At 51.5% G+C, this 18,356-nt stretch overlaps 1 protein-coding gene across 1 annotated transcript in view; it reads left to right on the top strand.

Moving 5' to 3' along the window:
• Positions 1–13,671: 13,671 nt before the first annotated feature.
• SERPINA1 (serpin family A member 1) overlaps positions 13,672–18,356 on the top strand; it is a 14,230-nt gene continuing 9,545 nt past the window's right edge. Inside the window, exon 1 of the mRNA XM_004376696.2 lies at positions 13,672–13,730. The gene's annotated coding sequence lies outside the window, so the exon portion shown is untranslated. The remainder of the gene's footprint in view (positions 13,731–18,356) is intronic.

Raw genomic sequence — 18,356 nt, 5'->3', positions numbered from 1 at the left:
TGTCCAAAATCTTAGTGGTTTAATGACACCTGCTCAGTACACGCATGTAATACACGTGTTCCTCCCATTGTTAGCAGGCAAGGAGGGTGTAAAGTCAGCTGTGGCTGGGTCTAGGATCCTGGAGAATTCTGGAATTGGCTGTTGTCACTTGCTAAGCTGATCGGCATCAAAGCCAGATATCAGGCATTTAGGAGAACAATACGTAACTGTTCTTTTTCTCCCATCACACACTCCCCAACCCCCACCCCTACTGAGAAACAGACCCATTTTCCCAGTTACAAAAACAGGGTAGATGGGATTTCCTAGAATTGAGAATGCTAGGTGCCAAACTTGTACATGTGTGTACCTGTGTGTATACACGCACACATACATACTAAGTATGTGAAACAGGTCTCACAGCCCGTTCATTACTTGTTGTCAGTTACCATCGAGTCAGCTCCAACTCAGGCAGCCTTACGTATAACAGAATGAAACATTGTGCAGTCCTGCACCATCTTCATATTCACCAGTATATTGGAGTCTATTGTTGCAGCTATTGTGTCAGTCGATCTCACTGAAGGCTTCCCCAGTTTTTGCTGGCCCTCTACTTTAACAAATATGGTATCTTTTTTTAGCAATTGATCTTGTCTGATGTTGTGTCCAAAGTAAGCAAGTTCAAGTCTCGCCTCCTGGTTGTATTTTCCTGGTGCTCTGTGTGTGTGTGTGTGTGTGTGTGTGCGCGCGCGCGCGCGCGCGCGCACGCGCGCGCGATAACAACCATCATGAGTTGGGATGGACATGACAGCAACTGGTTTGTCTCCATTTTGTAGCTACATCTTCTGGAACACGTACTTCCAAGGGACAGGGAAAGAGAGTTGGGGGAGCCACACTGGCTCTTAACTGCTTGGCCTGGACACACACCTCTCTCTGCTCACGGTCCATTGGCCACATCCAGTCACATGGCCCCCACCTCATTGCAAGGGCAGTTGGGAAATGAAGGGGAGCGTGTGGAGATCTGTGAGTGCTAATTGCCTCTGCATACCCAGCCCCCAGGACAGTGCCTGGCACTTACATAGCAGACATTGCATCAATATTTGATGAATGAATTTGTACTTTCTGAAAGCCAGGCATAAACGCTTCTGAAATTGTGACGTGATTCTATGAAATGGTTCGGTAATTCTTGAGGTTTGCCATCCTCTTGCGCTCAGGGCAGTTCCAAAACAGGTTTCCAGGTGCTATCCCCTAAGTCACAATTCCAGATTGTCTCAATCCCTGCATGCCTGAGTACATGAATATTCAAAATGCAAACCTGTCATCGTAGAGTCGATTCAGACTCGTGGTGACCCCATGTATTACAGAATAGAACTGCTCCGTAGGGTTTTCTTGGTTGTTATCCTTACGGAAGCAGATCATCAGGCCTTTCCTACATGGTGCCACTGAGTGAGTTCACCTCGCCAACCTTTAGATTAGTAGTTGAGTGCAAACTATCTGTGCCACCCAGGGGCCCCTAAAATACAGGAATAAACCAACAGAAAATGCTCTTGGCATTTCCCCCTGCAACTTCAAGTTCAGAGTATTAAAACATCTTTTCACATCAGTCAGGAGCCCTGGTGGCCTGGTAGTTAAGCGCTCAACTGCTAACTGAAAGGCTGGCAGTTTAAAACCTATCAGTCACTCTGCAGGAGAAAGATGTGGCAGTCTGCTCTCGTAAAGATTTACAGCCTCAGAAACTCTATGGGGCTGCTCTGCTTTGTCCTATAAGGTCACTATGAGTCGAATCAACTCAATGGCGATGGATATCACATCAGACAGCTTGAGTCTCTCAGACCCTTGGGATGACAAGGTCTTTAATCAGAGGAAGCTGCTGAGTAAATATCTTCATTCCACAACCAAAAATTTCCAAATTTTGCTCCAACTTCTTTCCTCTTTCCCTTAAATTTTAGATTATTAAAGGTCTTAGCAACCTTGCTTGCTGACGTTGAAGAGGACTTGAAGCACTTACTATCGAAAATCAAAGACTACAGCCTTCAGTATGGATTATACCTTAACATAAAGAAAACAAAAATCCTCACAATTGGACCAATAAGCAACATCATGATAAACGGAGAAAAGATTGAACTTGTCAAGGATTTCATTTTACCTGGATCCACAATCAACACCCATGAAAGCAGCAGTCAAGAAATCAAACAACATACTGAATTGGCAAATCTGCTGCAAAAGACCTCTTTAAAGTGTTAAAAAACAAAGATGCCACTTTGAGGACTAAGATGGGCCTGACCCAAGCCAGGATATTTTCAATTGCCTCATACGCATTCAAAAACTGGACAACGAATAAGGAAGACCAAAGAAGAATTGATGTATTTGAATTATGGTGTTGGTGAAGAATACTGAATATCCCATGGACCGCCAGAGGAACAAACAAATCTGTCTTGCAAGAAGTACAACCAGAATGCTCCTTGGAAGCGAGGATGGTGAGAGTTCATCTCATATACTTTGGACATGTTATCAGGAGGAACCAGTCCCTGGAGAAGGACATCATGCTTGGTAAGGTAGAGGGTCAGCAAAAAAGAGGAAGACCTTCAAAGAGATGGATTGACCAGCGGCTGCAACAATGGGCTCAAACATAGTAACGACTGTGAGGATGGTGCGGGACCAGGCAGTGTTTCATTCTGTTATAATAGGGTCGTTGTGAGTTGGAAGCGACTCGGGCACCTGAAAACAGCAACAACAACAAGGGTCTTAGCAGGAAGCCAATTTGTAATCTCGGTTTGTTTATCGCACTGTGTGAAAAATCTGATTAGCAAATCTCTCAGCATAGCTTCCCTGATGAATTTCGCCAAGGCCGGGCGTACCACTTTGATCTTGCATGATCTTACAAATCTACCACCTTGATTTAAATCGGGGCTTTCCAGGACAAAACTGGGCAAAACCACTAAAATTCTCCAAGTTTTGGTTGCTCATCTACAGATCAAGGTGCTAATAGTTGGTGCCAACTGTACAAGGTTGTCATGAGAGCTGCTGGGCTCAAAATCCACAGGACTGTGATTTAATCCATTGCAGGGGCCACTACTCATGGGGAGAAAAACTGCCATTTGTTAAGGAGCTTCTAGATGCTTGGGCTGGAGTCCCCGGGTAGCACAAACGATTAAGCCCTGGGCTACTAACCGAATGATTGGTAGTTCTAACCTGCCCAGAGGTGTCTCAGAAGAAAAGTCTGGTGATCTGCTTCTGACAGGTCACAGCCATGAAAACTCTAGGGAGCAGTTCTACTCTGTAACACATGGGGTCACCATGAGTCGGAATCGACTTGATGGCAAAGGGTTTGGTTTTTGGTTTATATGCTTGGATCACACATCATTATCTCCTTCAGCTCTCTCCTACAGCGCTTTGAAGTAGATACGACCCCTATTTTATTGATGGGCTTACGGACCAATGAAATCATTTTCCTAAGGTCCCACAGCTAATAAACAACTGAGCCAGGACTTAAGCTCTGTATTGTCTGACTTCAACATGGAAGCTGTTTCCACTCCACCAGGCGGCTTTCCAGGGGTTGGGGCGTTGGGAGGGAAGCCAAAGGTTGGCAGAGAAATCCTGGAGAAGTCGCCTTTTAAAGATCTGAAAAAACCTGTCACATATTTAAATACAGTGCTCTTCTGTTTGGTTGTTAAGTTAAAATAAATTAAAGCTATGCTTCCGTATCAAAGTGACTCATCTCTGCTGTGGGAGCATAAACAGCACAAACGGATGTAAGGAAGGAAGTAACATCACTCCAGCTGGTAATTCTGCATTCCAGCGTAATTACTGGTTTGTCTTCTTCCAGAGCCTCCTTCAGTGTCTACATATATGCTCTTACCATATACAGTATATTGGGAACTCTTTGTTCTCTAATTATTTTTTTTAATTGGGTGAAAGTTTACAGAACACAGTAACTCTTACGTTGCTATGAGTCGAGACCGACTCAATGGCAGTGGGTTTGGTTCTTGTTTGGTTGGTTGGTTCAAACAAAACCAAAAGATCAAGACAGAAGAAAGAAAGAGGCAGAAAAAGGGAACCCGCATCTACTGAGCATCCACCATGGGCAAGTCCTTTTCGTATATTTATTTGTTTTGTCCTGAAAACCACCCTAAAACCTTGGAACTATAATCCCCATTTATAAATACCAGTTGCCGTTAAGCATACTCTGACTCATGACGCCCCATATGTATCAGAGTAGAACTGTCTCCATAAAGTTTTCAAAGGCTGATTTTCTTTGAAAGCAGATCACCAGGCCTTTCATTTGAGGCACATCTGTGTGGACTTGAGCCACCAACCTTTCGGTTAGCAGCTGAGTGCATTAACCATTTGCAGACAAGGACATTGAAACTGTGAGGGCTTAAGTAACTTGTCCACAGTGAACTGAACCCAGCTCGGATTATCCCAAAATCCCATGAGTCCACCTGTACCAGGCAGTGTCAGATCCATCGTGTATCCAGAACTATTTAAACAATGAAGGTGAACCCCCAAATAGCTCATGTGGGCATGGTAACATGTCTGTGTGTGTGTACACTTTTGCCTTCAGCCCTCTGAATGTTCCCACCCTCCCTAGTGAACTTAAATGGCCCCAGCCATGGAAGAAGGGCACTTCTCCAAGAGTGCCCTTGACCCCCCAATCCCATTTATACGCCTTCCAGTATTTGGACATGAGCCATTCAAAGAACCCAGGTCCCTGGGCCGTGCAAACAATTTGTGCTCAAATACTAACCTCAAGGTTGGTGGTTCAAAACCACCCAGTGACACCATGTAAGAAAGTCCTGATGATCTGCTTCCATAAAGATTCCGCCAAGAAAACCCTATGGAGCAGTTCTTCTCTGTAACACACTGGGTTGCCATGATTTGGAATCAACTCAGAGGCAACGGATTTCATTTTTGGGTTTTCCCCGCCTGGCTTGGTTTTTGGGTTTGCCCTGACTCCTTCCCATTTAGCCCCAGTGGAGGATAGAATTAGCGGGAAGGGGGCAGAAGCAACCCCAGAAAGCACATGTCCTCACTGTTTGTTCTGCCCAGACCTTCGCCACAAAAGGCAGTATTGACCTAGCTGGTGTTTGCTCTGCTTTCCCAAGGCCCTGCAAGGTGGAGAGTTGACTGCGAGGCACTGCGAACCTGTTTAAGTAGAATGGAAATCATTGATCTCTCACTAAATTCTGGAACAATCTTGTTTTTTATTCCCAGTCATTTCACTGAATTATTTAATTTCTAATTGCCTGCCTTAAAAATAAATAGCCACACAGTCCCAGGGGTGAAAGAAAAGGGAAAAAATATCTATTGAGCCCAGCATTTCATCAGCGGTATCTCATGATATCCTCCCTGGAACCCCACGATGTAAGGATTATCATCTCATTCCACAGAGAGAGTAAGTTAAGTCACTGGCTTCAAGTTCTCAGCAATTAATGGCAGATCTGTTATTTGAACTATGCCTGTTTGACTGCATCTCCGCTCTATTCCTCCATAGTCAGCAGGGGAAGTGTAGCTGGAGAGGAGAGAGGGGAGTTTCGTATGAAGTTTAGCACTCACCTGCCCTCCACCTAGCCATTCCACCCAAGACAAATGCAAACACATCCACACAAAGACTTATATATGAATGCTCAGGGAAGCTTTATTCAGAATCAAAATAGGAAACAACCCAGATGTCCGTCAACAGATTAATAGATAGACTAATGGTGGTACATTCCTACCACGGACTAGCTCTCCCTGATAAGCAGGAACCAGTTGCTGATGTATGCGACATTGTGGCTGAAGCTCAAAATCATGGTGTTGAGCGAACCTAGATACAAATCTGGATACAAAAAGTACACAGTGTATGATTCTGTTTACCTGATGTTCTAGAAGAGGCAAAGCTAATCTCTGGGGACAGAAGTCAGAATGGACGTTACTTTCAGGGAGGCTTGACTAGAAATGGCACCAGGGAATTAGGCTTGATAGACAAGCTCTCTATCTTGATGAGGGTGGCGGTTACACAGATGTACACGAATGTAAACATGTATTGAGCTGTGCACTTAAGATTTATGGTTTTATGGCATGTAAATAACACCTTGGTAAAATAAACACCAAGTGGAGGCAGGGAAAGAGATGATGGCTGGTAGATTAGGGCAGTGGAGCTGCGGAGAGGCTGGAAGTTTCAAGAAAGGTTTATAGAGTCATCCTATGTTTTTTCTCTGAGCCTCACCTGAAAAATGCATATAACAAAGCCCGCCTTGCAGAGCTGTTAGGAAGATTCGAGATTTTGTACACAGAGTGCCTGGCACACAGGAGCCGATCATAAAATCGGTTTGTTTTTGCTGGGATTGTGTTGTGAGAAGTGGGAGGTGGGGAGGGGTCTCTGTGTCAGGTCCTGGCCGGGAGGCCTCACCAAGAGGCGCCTGCACTCCTAGGCAGAGCCACAGAGATGGCCACGGGGAGGACAGAAGGAGGGGACGGCAGAGCTGATGCAATCCCCGTCCCTTGGGTGTGGGGACATTTCATCTTTGGCAGCTCCAGCCCCCGCTCTGTGATCCTCCCGTGAACCACTCCTCTTGTCTCCTGGGGACAGAGGAGGTGGAAGGGGGCAATTGTGAGTGGTGGTGGGAGCCCAGGTCGGATTTGCCTGTAATTTGTCAGCCTCTGGGTAAGGTGTGTGGTGACATGGTTGGGATGAGGCTGGCGGAGGGCTGTGGGAAACTCTCAGTGTCAAGTGCTAAGGAGCTGAGACTTCATTCCAAGAGCAACAGGAAGCCAGCGAGGAGGCTTCAGCTGGCTCCAGTAGCGCCCCCACACCTACCGTGCCAGGGAAGGTGGGTGTAAGAACGCGTGCAGACGCCTCTGACCTCCTCTCACTTCACAAGGGAGAAGAAGAATCAAGATCAACAGCCCAAGGCTGATTCCTGTGGGGCGGAGGTCAGACATGCCTCCTCTCTCTGCCATCTTTACCAACTCTGACACCAGCCATCCCTCCCACGGCACTCTCTACTTCTCTGCTGGATTCGATAATTCATCGCAAGGGCCACACAGAACTCAGACAATTATGGGGTTTATTAGGGAAGTAACAGGTTACAGTTCAGGCTCAGGAACACTCAGGATACAGTTCTTTCATCAGGACAGCCTCTTCTCAGCCATGCCTGCAGACACACCTCTCTGGCCCTAGGCCTCTGCCCTGCTCTGGCAAGTGTTACAAAGCTTTTTAAGCTCTGCCGATAAGTACCGAGAGGCACCCCACTCTGCCTGAAGTAAGCCTCAGCCTGAAGGTACTCAGCTCTAGCTCCGTGGGTTGGCAAACCTAGCTCCACCAAGTGCCCGGAGGCACCCTCCTCCACTAGCAGGCTCCTGCCGAAGGCACTCAGCTTTCTCACTCTGTGGGCCGGGAAGCCCACTGCACTGTCTCCTGGCAGTTACTGCCGGTCTCCTGCCTCACCACCGTTTCTTTGCTGCTGCTTCTCACTACCTTTGGTGTTACAGCTCTCCCTCTCTCGGTCTTCTGGTTCCTGGAGCTTCTCAGCACAGGGATCCGGGGTCCTTTGGGACATGCTCCACTCCTGGCTTTTCTTTCTTGGGGTAGTGATATCTTCTCCTCCTGCCTCCGGGATATCTCATTGTAAGCCTCATGGGATGGCAAAACTGACCAATCCCTTCATCAGGGTTCCAGATACCTCATGTGCATAGTCCCACTCAATCGTTGTGTGGGAGTCACAAAGGCTGTGGCTAGAAGTGCCATATTAAGCAATTCACTGCACTGCGGTGGGGCACAGAGAGAGGTTAGACTGGCCTAGAGTTAGAGTTTTGCTGGATGGGCACAAAGGAAAACCAAAGGGCAGTTGAGGGTTGTATTAGTTTCCTCTTGCTGCTGTAACAAGCACCACAAACTTAGTGGCTTAAAACAACACAAGTTTATTCTCTTATAGTTCTGAGGGTCAGAAACCTGAAATCAAAGTGTTGGGAAGGCTGTGTTCCTTCTGAAGCCCCCAGGGGAGAGTCCATTTCCTTGTTTCTTCCAGCTTCTAGAGGCTGCTTGTGTTCCTTGGCTTATGAAGGCTTCCTCACTTCACTCTGATGCCTGCTTCTGTCATCACATTCCTTTTCTGACTCTGGCCCACCTGTCTCCCTTATAAGCAGCCTTGTGATTACATTGGACCGACCTGGATAATCCAGGACAGTCTCCATTTCAGGATGCTAAACGTTATCGCATCTACAAAGCCCCTTACGCTGTGTAAGGTAAGACATTCACAGGTCCCAGGAATTAGTATGGGAACATCTTTGTGGGGAGGGGGACATTATTGTGTCTACCAAAAAGGTATTGCCAGGGGAGTTGCTGAAGGGATGGACCACGAGATTTAAGCTGGTCACTCCACACCATTTCCATCTGTCTACTACAGCCCCAGGAGGGCCAAGGCACGTGGGAGGGAGCAACCAAGATGGTGCTGTAGATAAAGAGTTGACATTGAGGGCCAAGGTGTGGCCATGACTATCTGTGGCGAGGAGTAAGGCGCAAATCTTGGAGATAAGATGGACAGGAGGTAAGAGGCCAGGGGCTTACAGGGCCACTCATAAGGACACGGAGTGATGGCAGAGAAGACCAGGTGGGGCCCAGATGCCATGTCCAGTGATGCTGGGTGTGACCCCACCACCTGTCTGTCACTTTGTCTCACTGTGGCTTGCATGTTGGCATGATGCTGAAAGCCATACCTCCGTATTTCAAATAGCAGCAGAGTCACCATGGTGGACAGGTTTCAGCAGAACTTCCAGACTAAGACAGACTAGGAAGAAAGGCCTAGAAATCTGCTTCCAAAAACCAGCCAATGAAAACTCTACGGGGCACAATAGAACATTGTCCAACAGAGTGCTGGAAGATGAGAACTTCCGGAGCGAGCGGCATTTTGTTCTGTTGTACATGACGTCACCCTGCGTCGGAGCTGACTTGACAGCAGCTAACAACAACAACAGGGTGTGATGTCCAGGCCTGTGGACGTCAGGGGTGAGGCTGGGAGGGTGTGGGGCCATCCAGGGAGGCTGTGTAACTGCTGGAAGAGGAGAGGTTCAGAGATGGCAGCGAGGACAGGAGAATGGGACCTTCTTCTGCACCCAAGGGATGGTGCGATCTTCTCCTTCCTGGCATGGGGTGGGGGGAAGTAGATAGAGACCCTGTACAAGGGAGCAGGGAGGATGGGCAGAAAGAGACCTGAGCAGTGAGCGAGTCCAGGGAAAGTTGGAGAGCAAGCAGCCCCCACTGGACAGGACTTGAGGAGAAGCAAGTTTCTCCAGTCAAGTTGGGTCTCACTGTTTGGTGAGTACCCAGCAGGAGGAGGGGCAGGGCGGTGACGGGGCCTGAGCCCCAGAGCAGAGGTGGGTGGCAAGGAGCAGCAACAGGACAGATGTTGTGAAATCCCTCATCCAGACATTTCATCATCTCCGAACTACCAGCTGGCTGTGAACCTGCCTTTGGACAGTTTGTTCCTTCCTGGCATGGGGGACAGGGGTTGGGGGGAGTAGAGAGGAGAGAGGCCCTATCCAAGGAGGCGAGGAGGGTTGGCAGAAAGAGACCTGAACAGAGAGTTCAGAGATCTGATTTCATCCCCAGCACCGTCTTGGCCCTCACCTCGAATGTCAGCCCTCCGACCTGTCACCCATTCCTGCCACCCCTGCCTCCTGCTTATCTCTTGAACCCACTTCCCCCGTCCATCCCTCTACTTGATCCTCCCTCCGCCGACATGTGGAAGAGCCTCCATGGCTCCCAGGCCTGGCCCCCACCAGAGCGTGAGTTTTAGACAGTGGGGACAATGTCTTCTCACCTTTGCAAACCCAGAGCCTAGCACAGTTCCTGGCACCCAAAAGGAGAGCAATACAGGTATTTAGTGAGTGTGCAAGTGAGCAGGTACGCTAATAGATGGGAGAAGTAAGGAAGCCAGCCCCATAAGCTGATTATAGAGGAAGGAAGGACGGGAGGGAGGAAGGGAGGGAGGGAGGAAGAGAGGGAGGGATGAAGGAAGGAAGAAAGGAAGGAAGGAAGAGCAGGAGGGAAGGGGAGGAGAGAGGCAGACTGGCTGCATTTTCAGCATTGTAGTAGCTCTCCGTGCCTTGGTTTCCCCATCTGCACTCAGGGGATACTAATGGTACCCGCCACGTGGGATTGTGAGTTAATACACATAAAACATCTAGGACAGAGCCTAGCACGTAATAAGCACCCGAGAAGCATCAGCTGTGATGCAGGTGGTGCTATGCTGCACATTGGGGCAGTTTGGGGATTTGTATTGTAGAATGTGAGCAAACAGGAATGCTTAAAGTCAACATGGAGGGAAGTCAACATAGGCAATCGAACCACTTCAACCCAAGGTCATGAGGCAAGTTCTAGAAGCCCTATTGCTCCCCATTATCTAAGCCGCCCACACAGGACGTGTGTTTCTGAAAAACAAGTCTCAGTGTCCTGCTGGGTCCCCATGCCCCCCTCAGGGGTGAGTCCTGTCGTGCAGCCCTGTCCATGCCGCCCCTGCCCCCTGTCCTCTCCCCTTCCAGCAGGGAGCCTCAGAGAGGGTCAAGGACGACATGCAGTGTCCTGGGGCCGGGAACAGTGAGGATGGGCTGAGTCATGGTGTCCCCACTACAAAGTCTGTGTGTGCTCCCCAGAATGTACGCAGGGATTGCTGAAGGGAGAAAGGAGACAAGTTAACGGGGCTCCTACTGGCAGGAATGCGACAAAGAGAACACCGCAAAGGAAATAATCATTATAGTTAAATAGGACAGGCTGAGACTCCTAAAAGCTGCGAGTCCATAACGGCACTCAAAGGGTACAATCACAGGGTTTTATTGTTGTTGTTAGGTGCCTTCGAGTCGGTTCCGACTCACAGCGACCCTGTGTACAACAGAACAAAACACTGCCCAGCCCTGCGCCATCCTCACAATCATTGTTATGCTTGAGCTCACTGTTGCAGCCACTGTGTCAATCCATCTCATTGAGGGTCTTCCTCTTTCTCACTGACCTTCTACTTTACCAAGCATGATGTCCTTCTCCAGGGACTGGTCCCCTCCTGATAACATGTCCAAAGTACATGAGAAGAAGTCTTGCCATCCTCACTTCTGAGGAGCGTTCTGCTGTATTTGTTCCAAGACTGATTTGTTTGTTCGTCTGGCAGTCCATGGGACCGTCAATATTCTTCACCAACACCATAATTCAAAGGCATTAATTCTTCTTCTGTCTTCCTTATTATTGTCCAGCTTTCAAAATTACAGTGTAGGAAAGGTTAGTCATAACAGAATGTTCATTTTATTTTAATGAGTGGGGGATGAAACTATAGATGCGCATTTTATTCCTTCTACTAACTCTATTGTCCCGTCCAATGCACTGATAGGCTTCATTTTTCTCTGTCTGCATGGGCTGAGGAGTGAAAACAAGGAACTGTGAATAAGCCAAATAGTTCTGGGAAGTTCAGGAATCGTACCAGGTATAGGAAGCAGGCTTGGAGGTTGCATACAGGAGGGCCAGGGTCCACCGGGATGTTGCAAGTTGGCAGATTCACAGGAGTGCCAAGAGGAGGCGGTCAAACTATGCAAATCTCCTTCACCCACCGGTGATAGCCCGAGTAACTAAAGTGAGTTCTGAGAGGGCAGCCGCGGTGTCAACTCTGCTGGCACAACTGTTAAATATCCACAGGCAGCACCTCACAACAACCTTGAGAAAAGGACTCTTATCCCCATTTTACAGATGAGGAAGCTGGGGCTCAGAGAGGCGAAGCAAAACCCTTTCGCCACTGCGTCCAAAGCTGCCCGGCTCCCTCTGCCCAGGCCCACCTCGGAGCACCGCGCTCACAGGCGCTCGGGTAGACGCTAGCTGCATCTGGTCCTGCACCTCCAGGAAGCAAAATGAACACAGGCCCCTGGAGAAAGGATGGGTGGCCTTCTCAGATCGGTGGAGGCCTGAATCTGAGGAGGTGGCCCTGGTCTAGGAGTGCTGCTACCCAAATGGGACCAAATGCAGGGGTCTTTCTCCCACTCAGGCCTCTGGGACCCACCAGAAAGCTTTTCCAGATCCAGGGCTCGTTCCCACAGACCGTAACAGCAGCTGACGTTGACTTGGGACCATGCGCCAGGGCTGCTCTAAGCACTTTGCATGTTATGTAATCCTGGTGGAAGTGACTGTTCATATGCCCATTTTACAGATGAGGAAACAGGCAAAGAAAGGTGAAGTGGCTTGTCTAAGATCATGCAAAAAGAAAGAGGTGGAGTTAAGGCTTGATAGCTTAGCCCCTGAGTCTGTGCTTTAACCACTGACCTACACTTCCCCTAAAGAAGGGAGCCAGTGCATGGCAATGGGAAGGGGGAATCTGAGACAGAGGGTGCCTGGTATGTGAGTGTCTGGTAGGGGGGAGTACAGACTGGTTTCCACACTCTCCTGCCAGTGGGTTCAGCTCCCCTGAAGTCCAGGGGATTCCTGACTCCTGAGCAATTAAGGACCCTTAGTCCTTGGTCTAGTTGGCCCAGGGACCTTCTCCAGCACACCCCACACCCTTGCTCTCCCCCTTGTTGCAGACCCCAAGCCTCAGCTCTCATGCCTCTCCCTATCCTACACAATGGAGTGCCCATCCCTTTACAGGGCCCTACTGGAGACCCTGGGTGGCATAAATGGTAACGCACTCAGCTACTAACTGAAAGGTTGGTGGTTCAAATCCACCCAGAGGTGCCTAGGAAGAAAGGCCTGGCGATCTACCTCTGACAAATCAGTGAAAACCGTATGGAGCACACTTCTACTCTGACACGCGTGGGGTCGCCATGAGTCCGAATAGACTCAATGGCAACTGGTTTTGTTTTTTGTTATTTTTACGGAGGGGCGGGGTCTCTCCAGATGTCTTTTGTCTCCAATCTGCCCACAAGATTTCCCATGATGTGTTCACTCCCAAGGAACCCACCCAGGCAATGCAATAGATAATTCCAGAAGTGACCGAGTGGACAAGGTTCTCCTGCCCGTGACCTCTGGTTCACAGGGTTCAGGGCCCTCAAGATTGGCCACTGGTGTCCTCGTGGGCTCTGTCCTTGTTCGTTTTCCCAGATCGCCCCACTGCTTCTCCTCAGGATGGGTGCCCAGAGGCACTTCCGCAGCATGAAATACTAGGGAGGAGAATGGGAGTTTGAGGATCAGGATAAGGAAGTGCTGAGCATGGAGCCCTGGACCCCTCAGTCTACCCTACTCTTTCTTCGTTTCTTCTCTACATGCCCCCCACCACCACCCACCATCTGCCATCTCTCCTGCTCCCTGCCAGGCTCTGTGATACACGCCTCTCCCCCACCACACACACATCCCAGGCTCCACAGGGCTCCTGTGGGCATTTCAGGGGTGCTTCCGTCCTCTTCTCTCTGCAGCTGGCCTGGGCCCCTGCCAGATGCCCTGCGCCAGGCCCTGGGCCAGGAAGGTGAGGCCTCTCATCTCCATTAACCCCCAAGCGGGTGTGGCCAGCTCGCTTACAGAGGCTCAGACCAGCTGGTGACTTGTCCTGGGCCACAAAGCCGGACCCAGCAGACAAGCAGGTGCCACGCAGGCCTGCCTGGGCTGGGAAAGGCAGCTCTGGCATCTGCCTGGCAACGACAGGTTTGTGCAACGCAGCTTCCTGCCCCTGTGCCTCCGCCCTCCCAGGCCACAAGCCTTCTTCCTCCTGGGCAGCAGACACCCACGACCTCCCCGCAGAAGTACTCGGTGCCACGAGCTGCGGAGGAAGACAGATTGGACCACCACAGGAGGCGTGTCACGCCGGGAATTCAAGGTACAGGGGACTGCACCCTCTGACCAGTCCCCAGGCCCCTGGGGGAAAGCAGGGCCAGGGGCATGGAGTGGGCCTGCCAAGAGAGCGTTGCCCACCCAATGCAAGAGTTGGGAGGAGCAGCTGGGCTTCAAGGCTGTTGTACAGATGGGGAAACTGAGGCCCAGAGCAAAAACTTACCCAGAAGGTATTGAAGGCACATCTCTCCAGAATGTGACCAGATGTAAAATCCTGGGTGGATGGCCACTCAGCTGGCTCAGGAGATGGAGCAGGGACCATGGAGCCAAGTGGGGAAGCTGGGGAGTCCTCGCCTCTCTGAGCCTACTTCCCACTTCTGTAAAGGCAGGGGTACACACCACCTCCAGGGGTGCTGTGTGTGCTGAATGAGAGGACGACTGGCATGGGGTCCAGCCGCCTGGAGGAAAGTTCCTAGAATGTCCCCCACCCCCAGTCACTCCAAGATTCCCCACCCCACCAGCTACCCCGAGACCCTGCACCCCACTAGCCACCCTGAGGCCCCCCACCTTGCCAGTCACCCCAAGGCCCTCTACCCCACTGGTCACCCCAGTGCCCCCTACTCCACCAGTCACTCCAATGCCCCCCACCCCACCAGCCACCCCGAGGCCTTCCCTGAACACCGGCAGCAGGGAGATCCACCACGCGGGGCAAGGATTGAGTCCGAGCCCCGGGCAGCGTCACAAAGCGCTTACTGTGCACACATGAACTTGGCCCGTGGCTTAGCTTGAACTGCTGCATTTAATCCTCACAGCCGCCCAACGAGCTAGGTACCGTCCTGGTTCCTATTCTACAGATGGGGAAACTGAGGCACAGGGAGGTTAAACAACTTACTTGAGGTCTGACAACCAGTGGCATCATATCCCCATGTTACAGATGAGGAAACCAGCACAGAGAGGTTGAGCGGTTCGTCGAAGATCACTCAGAAAGAGAGGGTGGAGTTAAGGCTTCAATTCCCAGAGGCTCAGGGAGTAGGGGAGCAGGATTCAAACCCTGCCAGCCTGGCTCTGAGTCTCTGGTCTGAACATTTTGCTAGAGGAACTCATGGGGCACTCACCTGGCAGAGCCCCAAAGGGAAGGCAAAGTGGGGACTGGGGGAACAAGAGAAGGGGCAACAATGCTCTCATCCACCCACTCAGCAAATGTCTGCTGAGTGTGTTTAGCGTCACGGTGCCAGGCCCAGGTCCCCTTGGACAGAGCAGAACAGCAGCTCCTCCACGGAGTGTGGGTGCAGAGGTCAGCAACGAGTAATGTGGGGTACTCAGGTATCCCCGCAGCACAGGCGCAAGGGGAGGGGAGGGAGAGTGGGGGTCTGGAGGCCTGGGGTGGTGGGTGCTGGCTTGTTCAAAGGGAAAAGCCTCTGTGACGGGGTGGCAGGGGGGTAGTTTGAGCAGAGGCCTGAAAGAAGTGAGGGAAAAGTGTGCAGGCAGAGGGAACAGCCAATGAAAATGCTCTGAGGCCGGAACAGGCCTGAGAGTTTCCAGGGACAGCAAGGAGGCTGGCGTGGCTGGAGTAGAGTGAGCAAGGGAGAGCGTGCCAAGAGGTGAATCAGAGAGGAAGGGGGCCTCTGGGGGGTGGGGGCCACTGGAAGGACTTCAGCATTTCCTCTGTGTGAGATGGGAGCCGTGGAGTGTTTGTGAAAAGTGTGATGTGATCTGACTTAGGTTTTTCAAGGGATCACAACCAAGTGGAGCTGGGATTGGGGCTGGGGTCCCTCCAGCCTCACCCTCTACCCCTCTCCCAACCACCATAGGGCAGCCAAGGGCCTGCAACAGCCCCAGCGCAGAGCCGTGTTCCCGAGGAAATGCGGGCAGTCCCTGCGTGGTGCAAACGGTTAAGCACTCAACCATTAACCAAAAAATTGGTGGTTCCACCCCACCCAGAAGCACTTCGGAAGACAGTCCTGGTGATTGCCTGGAAAACCCTGTGGGGCAGTTCTACTCTGCACATGTGGGGTTGCCATGAGTTGGAATTGATTCAATGGCAGCTGTGTATTTTTGGTCTGTGGGTCACACTGGTCTGCCAGGAATTGAGCCTCCATCTGCTCAGAGCAGCCTGGAGATAAAGAGCCTACTGTGTGTCAGGGACTTTATATAAGCTACTTAGTGCAGCCCTGGCAACAATGCTAGGAGGTGGGAGTTCCAACCAGGAGGCAGATGATGTATGATACAGATGAAAACACCCCCTGGATCAGAGAGGTGAAGCAGCTTGCCTGAGGCCACACAGCTCTTCAGTGGCAGATGCAGGCAAGAGTCGACCAGGGTCGGCCTCACCCCAAATCCAGGCTCTCTTTGCAGATAGACTCTGGGACCCCTGGCTGTGCCCACGGGTACCCCCTGTCAGCCTGATGTGGCCCTGTCGGCCTCAGGCCTGCAGCCCTGCCCACCGTCCCCTCAGGGAAGTCGAGAGCCTCTTTGTAGCTGAGGCTGGCTTGGTGACTTTGCATGAGTGGCCTCTCCTCTCTGGGCCTCAGTTTCCTTATCTGTCAAATGGGTTAATAACGTACTCTGCCACCCCAGGGAGCAGTGAGCCTTCAACCCCGGGCATTTGGAGGTAGCTCGGTAAATGGCAGCTCCTGCTACCCAAGGACAGGATTCGGAGGGGAAACGTGGGGCTGGCAGAGCGGTGCCATCCCGGGGAGTCCCTGAGTCATCCCAGCCCACCTCAGATGGGAACAATCACTCTCTGTGGTGTGTGGAGTGGAGGGCTGTGCGCTGGCCAGGCCGAGCGCATGGGGCACGGTGCCCGGCCAATGGACTTTGTCTCTGTTTGCTCCTCTGATAGCTGTGCTGACCTTGGTTAATGATCACTAGCAGTCTCCCCCCTCGCCCCTGGGCGCCCACTGCTTAAATACAGACGAGCACAGGGCTGTGTCTCCTCAGCCTCGGTCACCACCCGGCCCTGGGACAGTGAGTCGTGAGTATGCCTTCTAATGGGGAGAGCCTCCTGGCGGGTGAGGGGGCATGGAGCCAGCTGGGTCTGGGCCCCCTGTCGTCACAGTAACAGCAGCCCTGAAGGTCCCTCCCTGCTCCCCAAGCTTGCCCGGGGGCTCCCCCATACCTACCAGCGAATGAGCAGGCAGATATGGAAGTGGGTGCTGGCTCTGCTGTCTGGGACCCCAGGAGGGGCGCGGACCAAGCTACAGCACCAGTGACAGTGAGAGCAGGCGCTCGTTTGCACAGCTCTGGAATCTTGTCAGGGTTACCTCATTTTAGCCTCACAAGCCCCGGTATCTTCCTCCTCTTGGACGATAAGGCGTTAAGGCTCGGAGACGGGTGGTGGCGAGCCCAGGGTCACTAGGAAGCCGGCCCAGGAGCCCACCCGCCATCCGGGTCGCCTTCGTCTCCAGATACGCCCAAGAAAGAGTGTGGGTCTCCCCCAGGCACAGGGGCCGCCGGGTGCCCCTTGGGCAGTGGAAACCCTGGGTCTAGAGCTCACCTTTTTGCGTGCTCATTCTGGGCCTGGTAGCTGCTGAGCTCTGGGCATGAATTAGCGCATTTAAGCCTCGCAACAACCCTCTGAAGTGGCTACTGTGATTATTCCCACTTTATGGATGAGGAAATTGAGGACAGGGAGCTTAAGAACTTGCCTCAAATCACACACTGTCCGGGATTCAAACTCAGGCCGCCTGGCTCCTGACCCGGCCGCGCTGCCGGCAAACTTCTCAGGAGCAAGCCGGGCAACCAGAGTCTGTTCCGTCCCCGGGAACTCTCTCCGATGCTCAGTGACCTCCGACAATGGCTCAACCTCTCCGTCCTCTTCTGCAAAACGTAGATAACCTTTGCCCTCCCTCCCCTGCCTCCGTCCCCACTTAGCCTTGATCTCTGGAGTGTTAGGAGGATTTGATTTTTCCACTGTTGGTTTTTGGAGATGGGGCTACAAAGATGACCAAGACCAGGCAGGCCAGACTCCCCTGTAGCGCCTGGGAAAGATCCACAGCGACATCAGTAACGGTACCCGAGGTTTCCTGAGAGCTTTCTGAGTGCCTGGCACTTCTCAACATTCGGTGCATATTGATTCTGCACAAAGGGCCTGTGAGGGGAGCGTACACTTCCCGTCTCCACTTCACAGACGAGGAAACGGAGGTTCAGAGAGATTGAGGGACTTGTCCAAGGTCACACAGCTAATAGCCAGTTGAACTCAGGCAATCCAGCATTGGAGCCTCGAATCTCAGCCTGTAAGCAATGCTGCCCCGCTTCATTTAGCCAGACCACCTCTGAGGTTTCCTGTGTCAAGGCCCTTTGCTTCAGCTTTGCACATAAAGATTACCAGTTACTGTGGAGTCGATTCCAGCTCATGGAGACCCCATGTGTGTCAGAATAGAACTGTGCTCTATAGGGTTTTCAGTGGCTAGCTTTTTGGAATTAGATGGCTACGACTCTCTTCTGAGGTGCCTCTGAGTGCACTCCAACCTCCAACCTTTCAATTAGCAGCCCAGAACCTTTCAATTAGCCTTGGGCCCCAGAAGTTATAAAGAACAGACCAAGAGACAAAACGAGAACCTGCAAGAGGAGGTCTAGTCAACACGGGGCCCAGCTGTGACTTTGGTAGAGTCAGAGACTGGGTCATGGCCATCTCCCTCTGCAGCCCAAGCAGTGGGGAAACCAGGGCTCC

This window comes from Trichechus manatus, unplaced genomic scaffold (genome assembly GCF_000243295.1).
Source record: "Trichechus manatus latirostris isolate Lorelei unplaced genomic scaffold, TriManLat1.0 scaffold00045, whole genome shotgun sequence".
Lineage (NCBI taxonomy): Eukaryota > Metazoa > Chordata > Mammalia > Sirenia > Trichechidae > Trichechus > Trichechus manatus.
The sequence above is the reverse complement of the archived record's forward strand: the minus strand, read 5'-3'. Positions and strand labels throughout refer to the sequence as shown.